Source organism: Tauraco erythrolophus, chromosome 15, assembly GCF_009769465.1.
Source record: "Tauraco erythrolophus isolate bTauEry1 chromosome 15, bTauEry1.pri, whole genome shotgun sequence".
NCBI lineage: Eukaryota > Metazoa > Chordata > Aves > Musophagiformes > Musophagidae > Tauraco > Tauraco erythrolophus.
Window position 1 is genome coordinate 11030935 of NC_141479.1, and position 19774 is coordinate 11050708.

The following is a 19774-nucleotide window of genomic DNA, read 5'->3' on the forward strand; positions in this document are numbered from 1 at the left end:
TAGAAGGAGCATGCATCATGTGTCAGGAGTACGGCAGAAACGAGGAATTTTGGCAGCAGCAGTCCAGCCAACCTCCTCCTGTGTAATGGCCACAAAGGACACGATCAGTCTGATACAGGTGGATCATGTTTGGAGTTACCATAATTTCTGCTAAAACAAAATTGATGCCACTCTATTGCAGAATTTGTCAAAAGTGATTGCAGCATCAACTGTTTCAAAATGCCATAAAGACTGATTTTATTTAATAAAAAAGAGCTCAGCTTACCATTGACATTTTTAATGGGCCTTCTAGCACAAAGCTCTTCATTGGAAATGTGGATATTCCTTTAAAAGGAAGTATTCCTAAATATTGATATTTAATATAAAATTTCATACTGACGTGTGGATTTAAACTGGCAGGAAAGATGTTACAGCCATTTCATCCTTGTTTCTATTAACTGTATAACAAGCATGACATATATACAGAAGATGACATGGAAGAAAAGGCAAACAATAAAACGAGAGTCAAACATTCTCAAACTGAAGAAAACTTCTTGACTTTTGCTATTCTTCTCTTTGAAGCGTCCATGCAGTAATTTAGAAGAGAGTGCAGACTCACAAACTGAAAAGAATAGAGGGCAAATCAGGGCTATTTCAGGGATTCAGATCGAATGCTGATATATTTAAACACGCTATAACCCAACAAGGAGGGTTTTCTTCAATGTCATCTTATTACACTGCAAGGGAGGAAAACAGACAGTTCAATCACAAAATCATAATGCTTAAGCAGCATGAAATCATAAAGCTAGCAACAAAACAGGTGAAGCATGCTACATTTATGATTCATATGCTTCCTTTTAGCCTAGCACAGTATTGGTTTACTGATAGCCCTAAACGGCCAGTCCCTGCTGGTCCCTCCAGCACAAGAGGAGTGAGCAGTATTATCCTTTTGGGTGTACTTACTGTACTGCACTCCATCATATAAAAATAATGCACATGAATAGTTAAACTGTTTATCCAACTGTACACATAGGTTACAAGCTACCATAAATAGGGTTGTTGTTTAGACATGTACATAAAGCTCAATGCATACAAATAATCTTTACTGTCACATTCTAGATCCATTGAAATTGGTATACTGCTACAATATAATTTGATAATTCTACTTTGCTACAGACATCCCAATTCTCTTAAAAATTGATGTGAGTCAAAATAACAAATTATTTGCAAAATCATATCTATAAAAGAAAGTCTAAATGTGGACTTTGATCATTTCGTTTTCTCATCATTTTTTCAAATCTTATATGATTTTGAGATCAGCATTGTTCATATTCTCAGGCACCTGAGGGGCAAGCACATCTTGAAAGAGATGTCTCCTTAAGATTTACTTGAGTATAAATCCAGAGTAAAAACAATCAAGAGAAAACTCTGAATTTTATCTTGTGCCTCCACATGGTGAAATTGGCACTTCCAGCTAAGATACTAAACTGAAATTAGAACGTCACAAAATCGGCTGGCACATTTCCTCTTTGCACTGAAGCTGGACTCAATGTAGAGATGAGGAAGGAATGGAAAGGACAACTTTGCTTACCTCAGATAGGCTGAAGGCTTCTTCAGTCTCTGCAGCAATTTGTTTGGGTGAGTAAGGAATTATCGTGCAGAATGCAGCCCATCTTTTACTATCACAGATCTTCCTGATACAAGTCAATCCATAAGAAGAGGATAATGTTTTCTGGAGTGACTAAATAATCTAAGAGAAGTGAATTAGGCTCCTGAACACCTTTTTACAAATTTTAAACACATATCTCATATACTGACGCACATGCATTACCAGGAAAAGACACTTGCCATACTATCCTCTGTTGTCAATCAATAATCCATAGTATCAATAAAATTTCTAAATAGCTTTCAAGATAACATCATTGTTCTCAAAAATTATTTGAACTAACTTTTCCTATATAACATGAATGTAATCAAAATTTCTTTTTCGAGATGTACTTAAAATATGCTTTCTCCCAGTTGCAGTCAGAAAAAAAAAAAAAGTAAAATTAATAAAGGAGGAACTAATGGAATATTTATTTGCTACTGGTATTTGCATTTCATTTTCTGAATTTTAATTCTGAGAAAACCTTTTAGTATTTTCTATCTTTGTCCACAAGACTCAATCAAAACTTCTTAAGCTTCTCTTTTCAGCCAGAAGATGGAGTCACTGTTTCCTTCATTGCAGCATTACCAAGGGTCACGATGATAACTCCAGCCGAGTTAGGAAAACAGCACTGCTATTAAGTATTATTATTTACAGTACATAGTAGTAAATTAATTAGGCAATAAAAGGCATTGCTATGATTTCATAGATTCATAGATTCATAGATTTCTAGGTTGGAAAAGACCTTAGAGATCATCGAGTCCAACCATCCCTAATCCCCATTAAACCATATCCTCAAGTAGCTCATCCACCCTATTCTTAAACACATCCAGGGATGGGGACTCAACCACTTCCCTGGGCAGCTTATTCCAGTGGCTGACAACCCTTTCAGAGAAGAAATACTTCCTAACATCCAACCTGAATCTCCCCTGACTAAGCTTATGCCCATTTCCTCTTGTTCTATCTCCCATCACTAATGTAAAGAGCCCTTCCCCCACCTCCCCACCATCTTTTCTCAAGTATTTATAGGCCGTAATCAGGTCTCCCCTCAGCCTCCTCTTCTCCAGGCTAAACAGCCCCAACTCCCTCAGCCGCTCCTCATAAGTTTTATTTTCCAGCCCCTTGACCAGTTTAGTCGCCCTTCTTTGGACTCGCTCCAGGAGCTCAATATCTCTCTTAAAGCGAGGGGCCCAAAACTGGACACAATATTCCAGGTGCGGCCTCACCAGTGCCGAGTACAGGGGCAGGATCACTTCCCTGCTCCTGCTGGTCACACTATTCTTGATACATGCCAGTATCCCATTGGCCTTTTTGGCCACCTGGGCACACTGCTGGCTCATATCAAGCCGGTAGTCAACCAATTTATCAGAGTATTAAAAACCCATTCACTAGATGTTTTTTTTCCTACTGAACTACTGCATTCAGTATTACGAAGCAAGATTTTTACCTTTTTATTTTAATTAGGTGATCTGGTTTTGGAGAAAAGTGAAATGGAATTCTTGTGAACGTTAGTGAGAAGAGAGTAGAAGTTATGTTATTGTTAGAAAAACAAAAATTGAAGGTAAATATATTGAGAAGATTTCCTTCATCTTACATTTATGCAACTGCAGAAAAGCCGCCACCAAAAAGATTGTTCAGGAAGTCCAGCATCCGGGAAACTTACAGAAAACCTAGACAGAAGAAATATGAAGTCTGATTTTAACAAAAGGAAAATAACTGGTAACTAGATAGGTTTTTCTCATCATTGTTTTTCATAATTTATGAATAAGTATTAACTGACAATGACATTGCATTTGAGTGTCAAATATCAAGCCTACTTCTGCTTCGTCATTCTTTTAGAGAAATTTTCAGACATGAGCTTTCTCTATTAAAATGAAAAAATGTGACTAACATCTGGCAAACCTTTAGATAGTAACATGCTCATTATTATTGTACAAAAAAATTAATGAACTATTTTCCATTTCTTATCATTAATGCTGATTTTGGAACTACTACCTTTGTGCTAAAACTGCTAGAGCAGCCAATACAGTACAGAGATGTAAAGACCTGAATTACTGAGCTCAGCACTTTTGCCAGCACGTATGATGCTCCCAAATACATTATGTGTAAGAAAAAGAATGTATTATTGCATAACATTCTTAATTGCATCTCTCCCTGCAGGACTCCATCGAAGCACGGCATGTTGTATCTTTATAAAAAATATTTTGTAGAAAGAATTCAGAGAAGCAGAGAGCTAGTAAACAGGTAGCCATTGCACATATAGTTACAATGCATTATGTATTTAATAACCTAAATTTTCCCGTTGACAGTGCAGGTTTTTAGTAAACATAAGCGAACATTAATTCCACATGCTTATATGTAGCACCATCTTTACCCACTCTGACAAAGAAGAGAAGCCATCAGTCCGAATGACAGATACTGTTTCCATGCTCACAAACACTGTCTAAATATTCCTTCAATTAAAGACATATTCAGAGTTCATTGCTTTACAGATTTGAAGCTACTTAAAAGGTGGAGGAGAGAGAGGTTTTCTGAACTAGGCTTTCTGGGAAAGTGGGTGAGTTTGTTCTCGGAAAGCACATGATCAGTGTGCTTCCTGGGGAAGAGGGAAGGAAAGAACACGGCATGTGACGGGCATCTTCTCGAGCGCCTTCCCAAGACTGCTGTGGGGACAGCGTCTCTCCTTCTGGTAATTAGCCAAAGGTCTGTGCTATTTACAACACGCCCGTGTAAAAAGAGAAAGAAAGAGCGAGCTGGTAAAAGCATCAGATGTCATCTCGGTGCAGAAACGAGCCTTCATGCCCACCGTGCTGATCTAGAAGAAAGTATGTCGGTCTTGTCAGGAATTTTATGGAATCTTAAAAAAAGTCACTGCATCTTCCTACACGAAAACCAAGCTCATTGATATCAGCGGCAGTCTTACGTGAATAAAGAAACTAAGAGATGATTAGTACAAAGCTAATTAGTACGCCGCGTTGGGTGCTCGTGCCCAGGCTTGCTCGCAGGTGGCTGCAGGGGGTCTCTGTGAGGAGAGGCAGGAGCCGCCGGGTGCCACAAAGCAGCCGGTTCCTACCGGGTCTGCAGCCTCGTGCCGGGCAATTCCCGACAGTTCTGCAGCCTCGTGCCGTGCAATTCCCGACAGTTCTGCAGCCTCGTGCCGGGCAATTCCCGCCGGCTCTGCAGCCTCGTGCCGTGCAATTCCCGACAGTTCTGCAGCCTCGTACCGGGCAGTTCCCGACAGTTCTGCAGCCTCGTGCCGGGCAATTCCCGACGGTTCTGCAACCTCGTGCCGGGCAGTTCCCAACAGTTCTGCAGCCTCGTGCCGGGCAGTTCCCGCCAGTTCTGCAGCCTCGTGCCGGGCAGTTCCCGCCGGCTCTGCAGCCTCGTGCCGGGCAGTTCCCGCCAGTTCTGCAGCCTCGTGCCGGGCAGTTCCCGCCGGCTCTGCAGCCTCGTGCCGGGCAGTTCCTGACGGTTCTGCAGCCTCGTGCCGGGCAGTTCCCGCCAGTTCTGCAGCCTCGTGCCGGGCAGTTCCCGCCGGCTCTGCAGCCTCGTGCCGGGCAGTTCCTGACGGTTCTGCAGCCTCGTGCCGGGCAGTTCCCGCCGGCTCTGCAGCCACCCCCACGCGCAGCACAGCTCAGCCCGACAGCGGAGCTGGCGGCGCCTCTGGGACACGTATCGAGAAAGGGCAAAACGCTGCTCGGCGGCGAGGGGAACAGGGGAGGAACAGCCCTGCGAGTGCTGAGCTGCGGGGAGAACGGGCTGCGGGAGGTGCTCCAGGGGCTGGAGCAGGGATTCCCCTGCAGCCTGTGGAGACACCACAGGGAGCACCCAAACTGCAGCCCATGAAGGGAGCCGGGCTGGAGAAGGCGTATATTTCTTGAAGGAAGTGCTGCCCGTGGAGGGACTCACACTGAAGCAAAGGAAAAATGTGAGGAGGAAGGAGCAGCTGAGATGAACTGCTGCCGACTGACCACAACTGCAGATCCCTGTGCTGGATGGGGCTGGAGTGGGTAGAGGAGCCAGGAAGGAAGGAGTGAAGTTGAGCCTGGGAAAAAGAGGAGGGTGAGGTGGGAAGGTGCTGTTTTAATTTTGTCCTTGTTTCTCACTATCCAAATCTATTTTATTTGGCAATAAATTAAATTAGTTTTCCTTAAGTCAAGTCTGATTTTCCCATGCTGGTGACTGGGAAGTGATCTCCCGGTCTTTATCTTGACCCACAAGCTTTTTCATCTTATTTTCTCCCCGTCCTGTCTCCTGAGCGAGCCGCTGGGTGTGCAGCTGGCCGCAACCCGGGGTCACCCCACCATGTCCCCTGGTGTTGAACACGACTGTCAGCTGAGGGGGTAACACAAGGGAAAAATGAGGGAAAGTTAAAGGTGGTAAATATAAAAAGAGAGAAATACCAGATTTATTTGAAATCTTATCCCTACCTGGATTATTATTGATCTTAAGTTCTGCAGTCAGTCTGTGATATATTTGGAAATTTTGATCACACATCCGTACTGCCAATATTTATTTCAGTGACACATTTGGGCCTCTGTGCTCACTTAGTTCTATTCCCAGCACACAACTGGAACCCTAAATAGAGTCAAGTCTGTCTGTTGGTATCATGCTGCGTGGCTACAACAGGCATGCTTTACCTTAGTAATCCATTCTTCTGCTCTTGAATTCTGTAAGCACTTGCAAGGATCTATATCTACAAATGCTCAATTTCTTTTATGGTGTCGAAACCTGTACATATCTATTTGTAGGGAAAGATGTGAATGAAACTGTGGGGATGTTTGGGAAGGCCACAAAAAGAAACATGCTTTCTAATAAATATTACATTCATCTGACAAGGATTAGATATAAAACAAAGGAAATTAATAAAATACTTTTTAAAAAATGTGGTATTTTCAAGAGATGTATGCTGAATACACATTATAACACCTCCAGTATGCTATACTTTTATGCATATTGTCTCCTGAGATGCATTTAGAATCCCTGAAATTTATTACCAATTAACCTCCATTTGCACTAAATTTCTTCCAGTATCATAGAGTGAATTTCTGGTTACAAGCTCTGCTGATGCTACCTTTAATACCAGGCCCACCAACTTCCCCAACATACTGAAAAGTGACTTTATTTTTTTTCCAGATAGCTTTCCCCCTTTCTCACCAATTTCACACTACCATGTCTCCTTTCCTTAAGTAACGATAAAATTCGACCAAGAATGTTTAGTAAACTTCTTGTCCATTAGTAAAGACACTCCTGACTGGCTACTGAAGAGTATCAGTCTCTTACACACTTGATTTGTGTAGCGGTACTGATATTGATCTAACAGTCCACAAAAACACAGCTTTCAATGGTTACAATAATTGAGCAAAACAGGTCCATTCTGAAATTATTAATACTATCACCGGGAGATTAATTTCCTTTTGATGTTCTTCTATCAGAAACTCTACTTTGATTCATTGATGTCACAGAACAAATTAGTGCAGTACATAGCCAAGCAGTATGATATTAAAATCGGACATTATTCTGCCACTGATATCGAACAATGAAGTAGCAGATGGCTTTTTTTAAGAAATGGCTTTCGTGTCAGAGTAAAAGGCTGCACAAACAAAAATGATTTCTTTTTTTGGAAGTTGTTCTTGTTTAATTGCATATCTGGATCAAAACCTTCAATGTATGAAAAGAATACATTGTACAATAAAAGGTCAAACATTCAATGGTATACAGAAGGTAAGAGATTTCATAACCTGTTATGTCTTGGCTCTTTAGTTTCAAAGTGGCAACAAAACCTAACACTTGGTGAAAAAACAAACACTGACCAACTTGTGTGTACTTTTGGACAAAAATATTTGCCAGATGTTCAATTTTAATAACATTGTCTTTTTATTTACAAAATTTACATATAACACATGCTACACTTGCTCTGAAAGGAATTATCCCTTCATAATTAATTAAAAACAATGATATTTACACTGCCATCAAAAAAGGGTTTGTAAGATCAAGCATTAGTGTTCCAGTGTTCTTCATCTCTACTCTACACTAAGCCTGAACTTGCTTCTCCAGTGAATTAAAGATAAATGTTATGATTTTGCCATTTGTTTCAATGAGAGGTAAATGTGACTCAGAGTCTTCCTTCAGATGTATCTTCCTGTGATGCTACCAATGTCTTAAGGACACATCCTACCTCTCTCTGTTCAGCACAGCTACTCCCTTCAGAAATGAAGTCACAGGATCTGCATACCCAGGCTTAGGGTCAAGTTTCTTTGTTGAGGAACAGCCCAACCCATAGCTGGCACATTTCCTTCTACCAACTGCTCGTAAGCATAAAGACTGTAAGGAGGAGTAAAAGACCATTTAACAAAACAGTGTTGTCTATGATTACTTGTGAATGAATTAATTAAACAAAACACAAAACACGAAAGTTTGTTTCATGTTGTGGTTAACACTGAAAATGACAGGTAACAAAATGCAGGTTTTATGCAGCTCTTCTTGCCACCATCAGATGGGTGGAGCATCAAATACAGCAGAATCTTTGAATTTCTATCGCACAGACAAGTGATCTTGCATGTCAAGTGATCAATCCTATAGCTATAGCTTTGTACACTACAGTTTCCAGGGGCTTAGGAAAATAAACAAAACAGGGCCACTTCTTTGACCTCAGCCCATGGGAATGGGAAAGAAAGAGCAGGCAAACATGCTTACATACTTAGTAAAAACAGAAGAGTCAAAATATAGAAACTAAAGAAATTCATAGAGTTTCTAGAAAGAAACACTACTTCATTACTTCCTGAAAAACCACCTCAACAGAGAAACATGAGGTGCTGCTAAGCAGATTAGCTGCAATACAAATCCTATTGAACAGAACAGGCCTTCTAACAACTTGGAATTTGCCTTTCTCCATGGAGGATTGATGATTAGTTTTGCATTAATTGCAGCAACCTGTTAATACTATCCCAGGCAGGTTATACTGGCAACCAGAATCACTTTTTTCATTATCAATTCTTTAATGCTAACGTATCAGTCAAACTGAGTTTTCCTATTATTCTCATTAATACAGGATATTTTGAAAGCTTGGACTACTCGTGGAAGAGATTTGGTGGGTTGGAAAAGATTAGCCACATTATCTGTCTTTGAGAAAGTATCTGTGCTTGGGGTTTTTTCAGTCTTGTAAACTCTGTGCCATGATGTGACCTTTTAATATTCCCACTTGTCAAAAGGTAGACATTTAAATTCATTTAGAAGAGTGAAAACATTACAAGTTAATAACACAAAACCCAGATATTTTTAAAAAGTTCTGTATATCCAAGGATTTTCTCTTTTGAGCAAAATATTTAACAAATTCCTATCACTTCTCGTATATTCATCTCCAATTTTAGCAAAATCCTTTGAAGAAATAACTATCCAGAAATGCACAAACAGAGGATAAACTTTTAAGTTATTTTTCTGAGTTGCTGTGTCCCTTTTTCTTCCACCCCACGAAACACCTCAAAAATTGTATTCATCATCATTTTTGACATAAATATTTAGAATATATCATGTTTAACATAGTGAAAGCTTTTGATAAGGCTAAAGTAACAATGAGGTCTTCAGTTTTCAGAGTTAAAAGATCAGTTTCTTTTATATCAAATTAAATGAATTACCAGAAAAATTGTAGGCATAGAAAATGCGTTCTCTATTCACCGTAATAGTGAAATACTTGGCTTTGCCAGCAACGGACCAAGTACTCTATTTTATGTAGAAAAGGAGGTAGCTTGCTTAGATAACTTGGAAATCAAGTCAGTAAAAAAGAGTGGAAGCTTTCAAAGCACAGAGAAGTACAACTTAGTGCTGTTTTCCCATAAAGCTGCAAAATGCAGGTCCGTTTCAGCTGTTAAAAGATTGAAGAATGACTTGGAGTAGAACAATAATGTCAGAAGAACGGGGAAGTGCACACTAGACAGCCATAAGAACTTCATTTGACTTGTATTGGCAATTGATTTAAATGGAATTGCAACTACCCATCAAGGTCAAGAGTGCTTGCTTGACATTAGGGACCTCTGTGTCAACTGTAAATGTACAATGGTCATCTATTTTTTACAAACATGTTCAAATCACTATAAATCATGTTTCAGAATGATTGTTTTAATGTTCTAGGTAATGTCATTTTACAGAACAGTGGTATTGCTAACTGAACGGTTTGCAATATGTTCTTGGCAATACAAATTATTCCATGAAATAATAAAATACCCTTTACCAGACACTACACAGCTCAAGCGAAAGAGATCACATCAGGTACATTTCAGTATAGCAATGGTACTTTTAAGACAGCAGTCTTGTGTTTTCAGGACAACAAGGTCTTACAACATGGTCTTGCCTGATATTAGTGCATGAACATTGGACAAATGTTAAACTAACACTTGAATAAATCCTAAAATCTTGGCTCCAGCTCAAATCTCTGGACTATTGTGCAGTATCTAGAATAGATTCTTCTCCCACTGAAGCTGAGGACAACCTGTTTATTTGAATTTTGTGTTCTTACACAGAGTCCCTACTGTGACAACTGTAATTTTTTTGTTTCTCCAACAAAATATGTGTTTATGGTGCTCTAAAGACAAATAAAAAGCACATCTCTGCTTTTGAGATACTGATAATCTAGGTTCCTGACCTACAGAGATGAGGGGTACCCTCTAAACCTCATTTCTATATATTTCTAAGAAATTACTCACATTAGCTTCCATGTTAACTATGTTCAGCTCATAAGCCTTAGTTTTATTTCTGAGGTAAATATATTTTGATGATAAAGAGCCATAAGGTTAAAATCAGAAAGAAGGAAGAAAGAGGATCGCAGTGAATTACATTCCTCACTGGAACACTGTTGTTACCTCAGTTATTCTCCTGCTTTGTCACTCACCGCATTCATGCACTTTGGAAATTTTGTAAAATCATGGAAATTAGCTTAACAAAGAGTGAAGTGTGACAAAGAGAAAGCTACAGTTCAGATCAGAAGAAGCAAAAGACCAGATCTATGTCTGAGTGAAGTAATAGTGTTTGTATTGGCTTTAATAACCACTGGCATGGCCCAAACAGCATTCATGCATTGTAATTTCCATTTCACTTGTGGCTTGTGATTCTCTATCTGCTTTTTAAATCTAGCAACATGTCATTCTGAAGCTAAAATTCAAATTCTATTTATATTTTTGTTTATATACTTCTGTACTTGTATATATTTAATATTCGTATTTCATGAGGAGTTGAAAAAGTTGTCAAGGGACAATTGGTCAACAAAACAAGTGAAACATGGGTAAAGAATATAAGGGTAAACAGGTCTAAATATCCTATCTTAGTACAAACATAAAACTCTAAAGATTAAATGAATCCAAAACTTAAATAATCAATATAACCTTATTTTTCATTAAATTGCCACAATTTTAACTATTGCATAAGCTATCTTTAATCAGTTATTAGGGACTCCTTTAGCAGCAGTTCAATACAGAATTTCCTTCAAAGCCATTTTGAACTGATGTGTAAACACATCACTAACATTATTTTTCTACATTTGTTAGGGTAACTACTTTTGAATGTTGTTTCTTCAACATCATTAAGTTGTATGATAGACATCTCTCTCGACTTCTATTCCAAACCTGTGTTAGTCTTGCAGAACCGCAATACCTGAGCGACAATGCAACACACAGGGCAAGTGTTGTGGAGTGTTACTACACACCAACTGGCTTCCCAGCCAGAAGTTGGTTTAGAAGTTTTTAAAAACATAGGCTCTTAACCTTTTCTTCTAGTGCCTCCTGTTTTGACTAATTAGCTAATAATAATTTAGTAACCTAATAGTAATTGACATCATAGAAATGCTTAATAACTATGTCCTGAAAACTGACATAAGCAATATTATATCACCCAATATACTGGCTTTCATACAACTATTTCATTACCTGCAAGCTCCTTGGTAATGAATATGCTATTAAAAGGTTTTTTTAATTTTCATGTTTCTCATGTTGTAATTCTTCAATAAATTTCTCTGACTTCCAACATAAATAAGTTTCATTATTCCTCATTATTAAAAGAAACAAACACATTCTCCTACACTGAAAGGGTGTCATATAATTAGATGACCTTCCTACATAAAATCATGAATGAAAAAGGACCTGACAACTTGCAGGAAAATATTTAATCAGACATTAGGACATTAAATATAGTTAGTCAAGACACAAGACATTATTGTACTAACAAACACTTTCAGAAACAGTCTTCTACAATACAAGACATCAAAACAGACTTTAGTTTTACTACACCATTAGACAAGTCCCAGCTTTCCAACAATTTATGACTGATTTCTTCATTTGGTTGCTTTAAACATGCTTTTAAAACATAGTTGATAACTAGTAAAAATTGTATACAACGCAAATGACATTTCAGATAAGTTTTATTGACTTAATGCTCTGGTAATAAAATTATAACAATCAGTATTATTTTGATTTATCGCAAATTTTACTTTCACCTTTAATGGACTTGGTGTATGGCAGAATTGAATGTAATGCTGCTGCCACCTCAAGGTCACTACAGAAAAGTGTGATGGTCCATTTCAGTCTACTCATATCTAATAAACAGTAGCAAGATTCAATAACTAAGAATGAACAGACTCCTTTGTTTTCATGTAGTTGTTCCATGCTCACTGTGTGCAGATATCACACGCATATTTGCAATGAAAATAAATATTTTGTCTCTGTGAACATGGAAGTGCATACATGTGCACCTGTAGACCTGCATGCACGCACAGTGTTAAAGGTTAGAGGGGGAAAAAAAAAAAAAAAATCTTTGGATGCCAAGGAATGTTCATAGAGCCAAACCATGAGGTCCTGATTTTACACAAACTCATGAACAAGAATTTGACTTCTAAAATTGAAATGGGAGTTAAAAATGTGGTCCAGTAACTTTTCAGAGTTTTTGTTTGTCTGTCTGTTGCTTTTTAAACTTTTAGATTAAAATCACAGTAGGATGGAGAACTCCAGTTTGTCAGATTTATGTTAGTATTTTAATATCTATTTTGAGGGAACAAGTGTGCAGTAAGTTCTGTAGCACAGAGAGGAAAATTGTGTAAATTTTCTTAAGGTTTAGGAGGTCAAATAAATATTTTAATGAAGAAAACTGGAACAATGTATTTATTGGGTACTATGAAACATCTGCAGTGTTGTGTGTTTGTATGGATGCTCAGAAATTATACAATTTTGTACTCCCAAAAGTTATACAGGAGCATAACAGAAACCTCACACCATCATACACGACAAATATGTCAGCTATACAAAATTGGCAAGATTTATCAAGGTTAGGCTAACGTGACTGCTACACTGAACTTATCTGAAAAATGTCACAATCTAAAATTACAATCTGCTTCTTAAAACCCATCTCAAGCACCTATGTGCTCGATTAAAAACCCCTACCTAATCCCATTCAGAAAAACATTGCACTTCAAGTACAAATGTCTGCAGGAGGAGATCAATCTATGGAACATAAGGAACGTTGCCAGGACTAGCCAGACCATTCACTGAAGGACAGAGGACTGGTCCACAATTCCCTTTAGTGAAATGAGAAGTACTCAAAAGCACTTGTTATTTTTTTTTATTGACGTTATTAAGGTTTCCTGCTCAGCATGGAAACTGGATATCTTTCTTCTGCCCTGTATTGGTAATTGATACTGAAATTAAGTCATGGATATACCAGAGTTTCACGCCTGACTGGATTTACAAATTTTTGGTGATATTTTACCCTTTGGGAGCTAGCATGGAATACGTACTCTAGAAGTTCTTTCTTGCACCAGAAATTAGTGTATTTTAGTCTACGATGACTGATTTAACAAGGAAGAAAAAGCAATGTCTTTCAACAACTGTAAAAAAAAAATAGCAATTAAATCAATTACAGGAATATTATCTTTATTAGAACTCCAGGGAGTCTAATTCTTTTTAGGGGATATCCTTTTACACACAAAATATTAATTTATGTAATGTAGGATCTGATTCCAATCTTACTGCAGCTTATCATTCACAAATGAATTCCTTAGAATGTCTAAAACACACACGGAGGACCGTCACTGGGGCATATATGAATGGCAAATGTAACAACTGGGATCAGCATGTACTTGCTAGAATGCTACACTTCACATACAGCTAATTTCTCTTAAGAATGCAAAGCACAATTCTGTATTTTCACTGACTGTAACAAGAAAAAAAGAGTGGTAGTTTGCTGTCATTGTTGTAGGAGTCTTTTGTGCATATGACTCCCCTTGCTACAACTGCCAGAAATAAATCACATTCTACACTCCCTTAATTGGATTACATATCTAAGGAAGCACTGCTTGGAATAAGAGCTGGCAAAAATAACAGTGTCTATGCAAAGGGAAGGTAATAATGGACATGAAAATATAGTACATCATGTGGCAAGTCTCTATGAACTGCTTTGATATTTTCTGTATAGCTAAATAATTTTTGTCCCCATTCTAAGTGGAGTTTCCCCATGGCAAATTCAGCAGTAAAAACCAATCCAAACTTTCCTTAGATTTTCACTAATTTAAAACAGATCTGTCCTCAGTACATGTATGCAGACCACACTGCCTTTATATTAATACAGACATAAGAAAACTGCATATTCTAAGGGTTAGGAGAAGCCCTAGGTCTTTTGAAGACAACAGCAAAACACCTCTTAAGAATAACACCTACTGACTTATCATTTCCCCAAAAAAAGAAGAAGATGCCAGTAACGTCCAATTGTCTCCTACCAGTAAGCAGTATCACTCCCACAACTGTAGAGAGCTTTAAACTGGTAAAAGGACAGGATAACTGGAAAGCTGGATTCTGTTGACTCAGAAGCTTTCTCTGCCCTAGCTCACTGTAGAATTGAGTCCAAAGAATCAACAAATTGTAGGTCATTCCCTAATGATTTCTCCTGCAGTGCCCTGATTTCAGAGGATCCAATGCTCTTGAGTCCATATTTTGCCTCGAAATATGAATTAAATAGAATATGGCACGGTTTGGCTATTTTGTAAATGTACTTTTTCAAAGGCAGGAGAACACTGGTGTTCGAAGCATTTCAAAGTCGTAACACATCCTACTTCCTTCAATCATCATTGCAAACCCACTCCTTCTCAATACAGAATCATAAAATGACAGTGTTACATAGGAAAAAAATAGATTAAAATAATTTTTACTTATTTTTTAAGAATTTTATAAATCTTTCCCTCCTGTTTCTTCCCTCCTCTAGTCCTATTCACACTAAACTGCAGCTCAGGTTTATCACTTTACACTCACTGCAGACCTTTCAATGAGAGACAAATATGTCCATTGTGATACTTTGACCAAGTCTGTAAAAATGATCTACTAACATACTAATAGTAGTTAGGGATGTGATTTTTGGTGATATTTTTATGTAAGATTTAATATAGAACGCAGTTATAATTATGTTTTGCCAATATCACTGACAGAAATAAGCTTTCACTTACTTCACAGATGAAAGCAGCAGATACAGCAGTTGTGAAAGAGTTGCTACTCCAGTATAACTTCTACATGAAAAAGTTCCTGTTGGTATAGTTGTATCAGAAAAACACCTTTATTTATTGTAGAGAACGTTTCAGTACCTTGATTTGAGCCAAGGTGAAGCTTTCCATAATGTCTCACTATTTTCAGCTCACCTGGTTGTAGTTTCTTTCCCTTATATACCAGAAAAGCTCTGAAGGAAGTTAGCTTGCCCTACCTTCTACTCTTAGTAGTGCCTCCTAACAACTGACTGGCAGGTTCTATGAAAATATAGCTATAAGTTTACATTTTAGAGCAACGAACATTTAGGGTTTAATTTTGCTTTTTTCAGTGTTTGGTGTCTCTTTTCTCCAGTTATGTAAATTCTATTACTCAAAATTCTCTGCTCAAGTCAGTAACACTCTCCCAAAACCACAAACATTACTTGAAAATTTTAAGGAAATTTCTAAGGAAAAAGATGAGCCTTTCCCTATTTCTTACACTCAAGAGTTCTTATTCAGTTCATTTCTCAATACCAATGGAAAGTGAGAATGTTAAAGACAGTACAATGTATTCCACAGGATGGCATGAGGGGAATCTTGCAAAAAAATTATATTCTTTTATTGCTGAAAAAAAGTTGTAAATATAAGTGAAGAAGACGAGAAAGGAATATAGATTTTCTTTTTCTGTAAAAAGCAATTCCAAATAAGTGACTTATGGTCAAATAACTAAGATTCAAGGGAAAGAAAGTAAGTTTGCAAATAATAGGACAGATGCTGTTAAATCATCTCTAAATTGCAATTACGTATTTTACGTATACACTTACTTGCACACATAAAATTGGATTTACGTATAGCTTAGAGGTGGCCCTGAATCACAGGTTTTAAATCTGGAGTCAAGCCTATATCTACACACCCATAAAGCTGGGGGAAGCAGGGGATTGAATATAGGGATTTTTGGTCTTGTTTCCTGTACAAAATAAAGTGGATGTGATTTTAGGAGACAGAATAAGTCATATCAGAAAGCAGTGTCAAAGAGATTTCCCTTTAATTCACAGAAAAGCATACGTAAAGTATAGGGTAAAAAAAAACTCATCATTTGATAACACCATGAAAAAATACAAGGTCTAAAGGAATGAGAGAGATTCACTGATCTGCAGTTTTAGCAGTACTAAAATAATTAAAAGACAGATCAAGGAAAACAAAACAAAAAATAAGAAGTTAAAAATGTCATGGCTATTTTCTGAATACACAACATATATCAGCTTTACAGCTTTTTAGCAAATACTAATAATTTAGATTCAGTAAACATATTAGTACCATCTTCTCAAAAAATAGGAGATACGTATCTAAATTATTTTAATATAAATCAGCCCCTAGATGTCATTGTTGCAGCTGAAATATCACTTAATACAGAACTTTCCTAATTCTGTAGCAGAAAAGGCTGTGTAATGCAAAATAAACCATCTAAGTAATATAAATTCTGCTCAGTTTTAATGCCTCAACATCAAAGCACAAAGGCCTCTAAGGCTATAACAAAAACGATAACTAACTCTAACTATACAAAAGGGTTGTATGCGACATTGGGGTTCTGGCAGCAGGTAAGCACAGTCACCTTAAAGGACATTGCAATCTAAACCTCATCGCTTAAAACATCATATACCCCTTTCACAGGGCAAGATTCTTTTAACTCCTATAAATGTTTGCCTCAATACTAAAAACATTGACATTTCACATTGTCAACACATCTCTAATTCTATCTAGAACAGCTGTACATGTTCTCTCTATATATACAGAAATATAATTCTTTCTTTCAACTCTTACCAAATTTTTGTTTTCTACAATATCTTGTAGTAACAAGTTCCAGAGGTATACACACGTATATATTAAAAAAGAAAATTCTCAAACTTGCCTTACCTGTTTTGAAAATGCAACCATTCAATCTCACTTAATATATAATTAGTCTAACAGTAGGAAAAGCATAGTTAAAGTGTAATTTATTTGTATACCATTTATCATTCCTATCTATCTATCATGTGTTATTGTATTGTCTCTCTACATGAAGCAATGCAGTGTTCATTCTTCCCCATATAATTTTTCAGTACTGCTAATAATTCTTGATCCATCTGCAATATTTTCTCTCAAAATAGAACATAGTCCTGTTTCATAAATGAATAAGACAGTATCATTTTTTCGTATACAGTTTTCTTACCACTCTTCCCTTATTCTCTATATTTTCATACAGAAAACACCAGGTTTGCAAACTTTTATATTTAGACGATCGAAAGGTCCCCTGTCCAAGACTCCATTTCACAATAAGGACTCCCAAGATGCCAGCCTGATAAATCAAAGTAGCCAACACATGGGTACCTATGTAAATATATGTAAATTCTTCCACCATCTTCTAACTGAGAAACTCTCAAAACTTCATTTTTCATATGATAAACAACTGCATTTTATGGACTCTGCACTTTTTTTTCCCCAGAAACAGAACAGCTATGAGCAGATAAACCTAGTATGCAGATTCAGACAATATGAAACAGATTCTGTCATTCAAAAAGAATGAGAAAAATAAGTCCTTGTGCTGCAGTTAGTCTATACAGATGACAAAAAAATTTCCTAGTTGCCAACAGTGTTGCAATGCTACTGCAAATTTCACTTTTTTGTGGTGGAACTACATCATGATAGATAAAGGTCACCTCCAGACTGCCAAGACCTAAAACTCAGTGAAATATAAAAGGGAAAAACTACCTCTTCACGTTCCACTCAAAGTGCTCATACAGTACTCTTGGTCACTGTTCATCCAGCAGGAGGTACAAGCCAAGGCCTTCATTCCAACCAGTGCTCCACGCAAGATTCACTTGTGTTGTACATACAGCTCTGAAGCGATTTATTTAATCTCCACTCAGAAGATTCAGGGACCTCATTTATATAATACATTATAATAATGTGAAAATTATGAAGCTTTTGGGATGGTTTTGGAACAGCCAGGCAAGAAAGTGTAGAAGACTCATGGGCTAAATTGAATTTTATATTGACATCTATATAACTCATTGCTGTACAAGTCATTAATGAAAATAAGCCTAATCATTAATCTCAATGGCTGAAAAGAGTTTGAGACTGAGGCCACAAAGAACAAACAGATGTCTTACAGGCAAGTTACTACATGTAGATCTCTCTTATTTTAAAAGCGTACACAAAAAAGCGTGCATACTTTGCATGTATTTACTTCAAGATAGCATCTTTGCTGATGTAGCTCTAAATTTACTTGGTGCTTCTAGGCTACTTATTACTCTTAAGCTTATAATGTTTACTATAAAACTCATGCCACTGACATTCTGTACATATTCACAGTAATTACGATGCAATTTTGTATCAACTTTTACAAAAACATCAACATTCTGAACATATTATGCTCAATACAAGTGCCTCATCTCTACCACTCAGGGAGAGCTGCCTTATCAAATTTCATTTGGTTTCATGTCTCCTTCAACTTGAAAGCAATGAAAATGAAAAATACAAGAAGAACTTTATGAATTAAGAAGCCTTTCAAATTAATGTAAAAACATAGAATCTGAATCTGGTTTTGTTGTACAATCATACTCACACAGAGAATGAAATCTTTAACTTAGTCTAGCTTTAATTACAACAGAGAAGAATTACAGAGTGTATGGAGACCATTACTCATTATCAACCCAGCATTTTTAATCCAGACGTATCAGATCCTAGCATATTTTGATTGGAAAAAGGAGAGTGAGAGTTCTGTATCTACAAGAGTGATTCAATTCAGATAACTGGTTAATTAAACTATGACAAATACAGAAGTGGAAACTAAGCTTTTAAAGGAACAGGGTGCATGTAAAATAATCACATTTCTATGAAAAGGCTCCATTTAATATGGTAGAAAAAGCTGGGGAAAAAAAAGCTGCTATTATTATTATTACTACTACATTTGACATTGTCAACACTATGCAGCTTCATTTTTTTTTGTTATTTTTTATAAAATGAAATGTATTTTAGCAGGTGTTAAGAAGATATGGTCTATCCTTGCATTTTCCCCACAGCAATTTCTTGTAAAAAAGTCTTACCAAAATCTTACCAAAGTTATCTTACCAAGCCACAGACTGTAGGATAAGGTTTGAAGTGTCTTAAAACTTCACACAATTAAATAGAGCTTCATAATTCAAGGACTCAAAGTAACAAAGTAAAACCAGAGATTAAATAATGCCTGTTGAAAGGATGGCTAGATCCATCTCTTGAATACTCGATTTGCCAATATTTCAAACACATCTCCTACCCCTGTGAAACAACATACAACCGTTAACAAAACTCTCAGCTGAGGGAGGAAGTGAACATGCAAAAATTTGGTACAAATTTACCAGGTCCCTCCCAAATCCAACTGTGGACCCGTTTACATCAACACATTTCATACTCCTTTCTGGAAATTAACATCAGATTTTACTTGCCATCACTGAGCCACGAGCTACTTCTGAACCTCATTACTCCTGATGACTTTTCAGGTTATACGAAACACCTCATGAATTCACAGCACGTAACACTTCTGCTCTGCAGCTTCTGAGGTTGCCCCTGACGCGCAGGGTACGCTTTCAACTCCACGTTCCCGCTAATTTGGATGGCTAAACATTTCTGCCAGTTCTCTGCAGTTT